Source organism: Populus alba, chromosome 1, assembly GCF_005239225.2.
Source record: "Populus alba chromosome 1, ASM523922v2, whole genome shotgun sequence".
Classification (NCBI taxonomy): domain Eukaryota; kingdom Viridiplantae; phylum Streptophyta; class Magnoliopsida; order Malpighiales; family Salicaceae; genus Populus; species Populus alba.
Window position 1 is genome coordinate 24,336,983 of NC_133284.1, and position 6,883 is coordinate 24,343,865.

The following is a 6,883-nucleotide window of genomic DNA, read 5'->3' on the forward strand; positions in this document are numbered from 1 at the left end:
ATTAATTAAATTGTTTGCAATCATCTAACATGTCTAATTTTTTATTTTGTAGAATTTGGTGGAAAGTTACATTTAGTAACAGATAATAATTAGTTCAAACGTTACTTTGACGGTAAAATACTACTTTTTATTTTTACATATTCTAATTCATTTTATCATGTTATAATTTTAGATCTTGATTTTCAGGTTTTGATGTCAATGGTATTACGGAATCAAAGTGCAATGTTCTTGTCATCTTGATGTGCTTTTTGATTGAGATGATGTGCACAATGAAGATTTATATTTTTTGCATGAAGTATTTTATTTTTTATGTCGATGTTATTTGTTGTTTTTTTTAAGCCCTTTTGAAGGCAATGCTTTGTAATTTTAATTTTAATTTGGTGTGTGTATTATTTAAACTTTGATGTATGAGGAGTCCAAACTCCAAAACATAAATATTAGAAAGACTTGCAACATATTAAACACAATATTAGCACTAATAATTTAATATAAATGACTATTTAGTGACAAAAAATATTAAATATATTATTATAGAATTTTGTAACAAAAGTAGAAAATATTGACATTAATTATAAGCCCATTAGAAAGCCCAAAAAAACCTAAAAAAGCCCAAAAAAGCCCAAAAAAACAATAATACAGGTTTTTCGGTTTTTCTGTTAAAAAACCGAACCGAACCGAACCGAAACCATCCGGTTTGAACTGGCTCCGGTTCAGTTCCGGTTTGAATTTGTAAGTTTTTTAAAATTTAATTTTGGTTAGTTTTTTAGCGAAAAACCGAACCGAACCGAAAATGCTCACCCCTAACTAGGAACCCTAATTGGTCTCTAAGATCGGGTACGAAGATTGGTTGCGTAAAGGGAAGGTATTAGCACCCTAACTACGCCCTACCTAAGGTAAGATGCATTGTTTTGTTCTCTGATAAATCTAAGGTCTTGTTGTGGTTTGTAATTGTCGGTCTGTCTATGATTTAAGAAAAGTCCTCTTCTATAAGAAGATTATTATCTTATTAAATAAAAACTTAAGTGTTTTATGTCGTCAAAAGAAAATACCCTTTTAATATTGGGACGTATAAATTTATAATCCCTGATACTAAAACAACATAAAATAAAATTTTTGTTGTTTTTGAAATTTTGGTCAATGTTCTCTTAACTTTAATAAGCCGGTTATTAAAGCCAAAATGCATGCCAAAACATTTTTTTTTTTGGTGTATGACAAACACTATGATTTATTAGCTTTGAGACAATTGATCGTATGCACAAAAAAAAATTTTTTTCCTTTTTTCAATTTTTTTTGGGTATTTTGAAAGTTTTGATGAAAACCGAGTGTTATAATACCGGATTTGTATTTTTATGACGTAAAATACAAACCAATATTAAGCAAAAAAAAAAATAATAAATAAAAAAGTGGGGAAATCACAAATATTGAAAAATATTTTTTTCTTTTAATTTTTTTTTGAAATGGGCTGGACCCAGCCCATATACATGGGCTGAGCCAAACCCAGTCCAACTACGTGGGCTAGGCTTAGCCCGACTTGTGTGAACAATGCTCTCCACTGTTCACATGCTACGTGAAAAGTGGAGGTTGGGATGGTGAGATGAGGTAGGAGAAGAAAAAGAATGGGAGAAGGGCTAAGCTGCGGTGGTTGCTGTTGTTGGTGGAGCTATTAAAGGCGACAGGTAGCAACGCTGGTGGTTCGTGGTGGTTTTCCTTCTCTTATTCCTCTTTGTTTTCTTCTTCTTCTCTCTCCTTTGTTTTTTCATTCTCTTCTTTGCTTTTTTTTTTCAATCTTCCCCCCTTTACTGTCATCTCTCTTCTCTTCTTTTTTTTCTCTCCTCATCTCCCCTGTATTTATAGGCAAAAGACAGGGGAGAGAGAAAGGGCAGGGCGGCTACTGTGCTTTCGCCCCTCCACCGCTCGAGGGACACATCTCCTCCCTTTTCTTGAATACATGGAAAGATTTTAGCAGATGAGGGTCCTTGGTTGGCATATTTTTTATGCTTTCTAGAGGAAGAAAGTCGGTGAAAAAAAGAGGAACAAAAATCTTTTTCTTCCCCTGCCTTGCCCGTTCAGAGTTCACATTGGTCCTCAATTTGTGATTTGTTCAATCGAGTCCTCAATTTCAATTTTGATTGTAAAAATCAATTCAATTGTATCCCTGTCAAATTCAATTGTCGACCCTAAAGTTGGTCGCTTTTTTCACATTGGTCCTTGATCATTAATTTATGCAATTTGACCCTTAATTAAGCACTAAACTTCTAATTTGTTTAATTTAACCCCTGATTTGCAGCCCCTCAATTTATGTATGTTTTTCATTTTGGTCCTTGGTTTTGGATTTCTTCAATTAAGTCCCTAATTGACCATCAAACTTTAATATTTATGCAATTAAGCCCCTGATTTGATCAAATTAACTATAAATATTATAATTTGACCCGATTACTTTAATTTCTTCCAATTAAAGCCTAAATTGACTTCAAAATCAATTTTTCTTGCAATCAAACCCTCCATAAATTTAATTAAACCTTTAATAAAATTTAATTGAGTCCATAAATATCTGATTTTGAACTTTTCTTCCTCAAATTGAATTTTGTTTGTTAGTCGGGGCTTCCAACAGTCCAATATATACTACCAAATTTAATTTTTGTATTTGTGAACATCCTCAACCAATTTATGATCATTTTCTTTGACGTTTTGACATCCACTCCTCACTGTCTAATTGTTTTATTTTTTATTTTATTTATTTATTTATTTTCTTTTCTTTTCAATTTTTTTTAACACGGGGATCCAAAAATGGGTTATGGCAATCAGCATCTTCTTCTTCCTTTTAAAAGTTTTCCTAGACTTTCTGGTGGCTTTGTTTAGCTATAAGAATATATTTGCTTTTGAACTCTATAAAAAACTGCAAATAATACGGATAAGTATCAGTTTAAAGACAAATAATATATGTTTATTGATTCAAATTCATCATCTTCAAATTACCCAAAAAAATTCATCTTCAAATCCGCATTCACTTACTTCTAATACTTCATAGACAATTTCCACCTCATGTTGTAGGGGCTGTTCGGCTGAAGAAATGATGTTCGGTACAATCATTCTTCCTTTCAAGCTTGTCAAAGATTGTTCTTCCACCTTTGGGTGTTTCAAGCTTTCTATCATGAACTATTTAACAATAGACAATTAATGAGCTAAGATCTTGGTAATTCTAGTGGAGTATCTAACAAGAAATAAGTTCTTTATATCATGAATTATTGGTACCAGGAAAGAATTTAGTAAATGCTGATTAGAAAATATAAATTGCATTTCTACAATGAGAGGCTGGCCTACATATATTTGCGATTCTGTACATGTTTTGGGAGCCAGAAAACAAACCCTTTTCAAAGAATTTGGCAATGTGCAGACAGCAGCTAGCTTGAATCTGAACTGGACTGGAGAGATCAAGTGTCAACCACGAGTCATTATCTTCCAAGGAATGACAGTGTTATGGTCTATTTGTTTTTCTCCACCTCAGGAAAATAAAACAAATGCCATCACTGCCTATTCCATGGAGGACAACAGCTTGTAATTAGCATGTTCATCATAACCCTACAGCTCATCTTGTTCGCCATGCATGAGTCCAATTCTCAGGTAGTCATTTGCCCTATTTATGGAAGGAAATGCAAGCAATAAATCAACAAAAAGCAATAGCAACAGATCATAGAATATAAAATTAGTGTCTTTGGAATAACTTTGGCTTCAAGTTTAGTGATGGAATCATGGGACGTCTTTACTAGATTTGCCAGCTATATTTCGACGACTCAATCCGTTGTGTGAAGCTCTTAATTACGAAATAATATTTATTTGAGCTTTGCAAAGTGTAGATTGCACTAAGCTACCTCTAATGTAGCCACATACGTCAAGCCCACCAATCCTTGAAGAACAATAACTTTTTTAAAATAATAATAATAATAATTTATTTGTTTATCTCTAAAGAAACTCCTTTTGTCAAATCTACTGTTCATTAGTTAAAAGTCTTTGGTGATGCAGCCACTTTTTGCTACGAAAATAAAAAAAGATGTACTAATTATATAAAAGTATCTATGACAAGAAGAGAATGTTGGGTGCTTTTTATTAGAAGAAGGGCAAAGGGAAAACCACAACCACATTAGTTTCAAAGAAAAATTTGGAAAACTCTTTCAAATTATCCCAACTAAACCCCTATCTGGTTATTGAATATTAGAGTCATGAACTCATGCTCAGTTTTCGAATTTGTATTCTCTTAAAATTTTTTGCCTATTTTTATGTAACAATCTAGTGGATATATATGTGTGGGTGTGTTAATTTCTAGGATCGAAGCTCTCTCAAGAAAGTGGAGAATATAGCCTTCCTCCCCATCATGGAAAATATTTAGCGTATAGAAAATAATTGAAGATAAAAAAAATAGAATCATGTTATGTGATATGCATTTTGCATCTTTATTTAATTGTCCGTCAATATTCTTTTTGTAAAATAAAACTAAAATTGAATTGAAATAAGATAATTTACTAGCATAATTTCTTTTTTTGTAAAAAAAAAATTTATCTAGAGTTTCAAATCCAGTCGGGATGTAGAATCATATTGGAGTTGGCTACCACATGTACACACGCCAGCATAAGAGAAAGGTTATCCCATTTAGGTAGCACTTGCAACTTTGTTTGAGCTTCGATGACAACCTTTCTATTTTTGATTTACGTGGGTGTCCGGGCCAGTTTGCGCGCACCACGACTAATCCCACGGCTCACTAAACATCCTGCAAACCCAGTGAGCATGTAAGGCACCGCGGGGGTGACAGGCGTGCACGGTGAGATTTGAACCCAGGATGCAGAGGAAGGGAACAAGTCCCTTCAACCGCTGGGCCAAGACCTCAAGTGCTTCGATAACGACCTTTCTTGGAATCAATGGAATTGGCTTGGAAACAGTTCTCTCCCATGTCAGCGCGTGTCGGCAACGTAACCACGACCTGGATCCAACTACTCTTTTTCTTCTTTCCTTTTTTTTTTTCTCACTCTCGATTCTCCTGCTTATCTTGAAAGAAAAAAAAAATCTTATTACATCCATAGTAGTTTTTTAAAGGAGCCGCGATATGTTTTTTATAACAATCAGTTTTTTTTTTTTTAATTTTACTTTAATGTTACATGGGTTTCATTATGGGTTTAGCACATTAAAAATTCTCTTTTAGCTTATTCCTTTTAAGTTAAATGTTTCTTGTTCATTCGACAATTCTATCGTAACTAACCTCACTCACACTACAACATTTCACAATTTTACCAACGGAAATATTTTGTTGGTCTGTGATTCAGAGTTCGTTAGTAATATTTTTACCTACAGAAATTGTCCGTTGGATTTCCTTTCGTCGGAAATACCTAATTTCATCGCTAAGTCAGTTGGTTAAAAAAAAAAAACAATTGTGAATGATTTTACCGACGGAAATTGCGCGCCAAAAATAAAATTCCCGCTTGAAATATACTGACAGATATATTCCATCAGTGATAGTGGCATATCCAGTAAATATTTTTCAGCTCCTAGTGAAATGCCGAAGGACTATATCCCTAAGTAAATTTGTCGATGATTGTGGCATTTGCACCAAGCTACAGTGAAATGCTGACGAAAAGACTCTGTCGGTAAGTTCGTTGATGATATTGGCATTTCCCACTCTCTATCAAATGCCGACGAATAAAATTCGCCTGTAAATCCCTTAGTGATTATTTTTAAATATTTTTTTAAAAAATATTTAGAATAAATAATATAAAATTATATAAAATAATGGTAAAAAAACCAATTATGCAAATAAAAGTTTTATTAAACATCAATAACAAAAAAAATAAAGTTAAATAATATTTATTACAAATTGAATGTGTTTCAAAAAAAAAAATATTAAATTAACAAAATAGCAGAGCTGGAGGAGGAGGAGGCTGGTTGTTATACGGCCAAAAAGGAGGTGCACATATATCACCACTCTGTGATGCCATGTTCATGATCATATGGCGAAGCTGTTCATATTTCGCCAAGAGTTGCTCATAAGTCGCCGATTAGTGCTCGTATTTTTCGATGAGCTGAGTCATGTGTTGCTTCAAGGCCACAAATTCCTTAGATTGGGTGCTCAATGTTGATTAGGAGCTCTCAACGATTAAGACACTACAGGCCACCCACAAGTTCTTGGGCGTAGTGTTGGAGAGTCCGTACACCTGATTTTTATCATGTCCACCGGATGATCCTACATCCAAATCCAAATCCGGATGGGTCAAAGGATCGTCCTCATATCTCTCCCTAAACCGTCTATTATAAGTCTCCAAAAAATGAAAAAAGAAATCATCATATTCAATTCAATAAAAATAATAACTTACGAAAAAAAAGGTTGAACAAACATACCACAAAGTATTGAGTGTGGTTGTCAACGAACTGTTGTGTTCCCTTTTAGTGTTCTTGACTTCGCACGTGCATCTCAACAAACAACTCAATTAGGCTCAGCTCACATCCAAGAGACGTAGTCTGTAATGAAAAAAATTAATTAAGTAACAAAAAATTATTTAACAATATATTTCATTTAAATTAATCTTACCATCCATTTTGCATTTGTAGCAAACGAAAGGGAGCAGCCAGTGTGCGTTGTCACCGAGCCATGAATTGGTCGGGTTTGATTGCTAGCACCGAACTGTGAGTGTCGTGTGAACCGCTCAGACTTTACGTGCTCAAGATATTGCGGCCATATATCTGCCAGGATGTATATCGGTTTGAAATCCCTTCAAACCGCCATATCATTCCAGCTTTGGAGACCCTTATCTCTTGCATTTTTTTTTTGCTTTTTTTTTATGCTTCATACTTGTCGCATGTCAAAATCCGCGCGGTGTCCGATGGCGATTTTTCGTTTGTT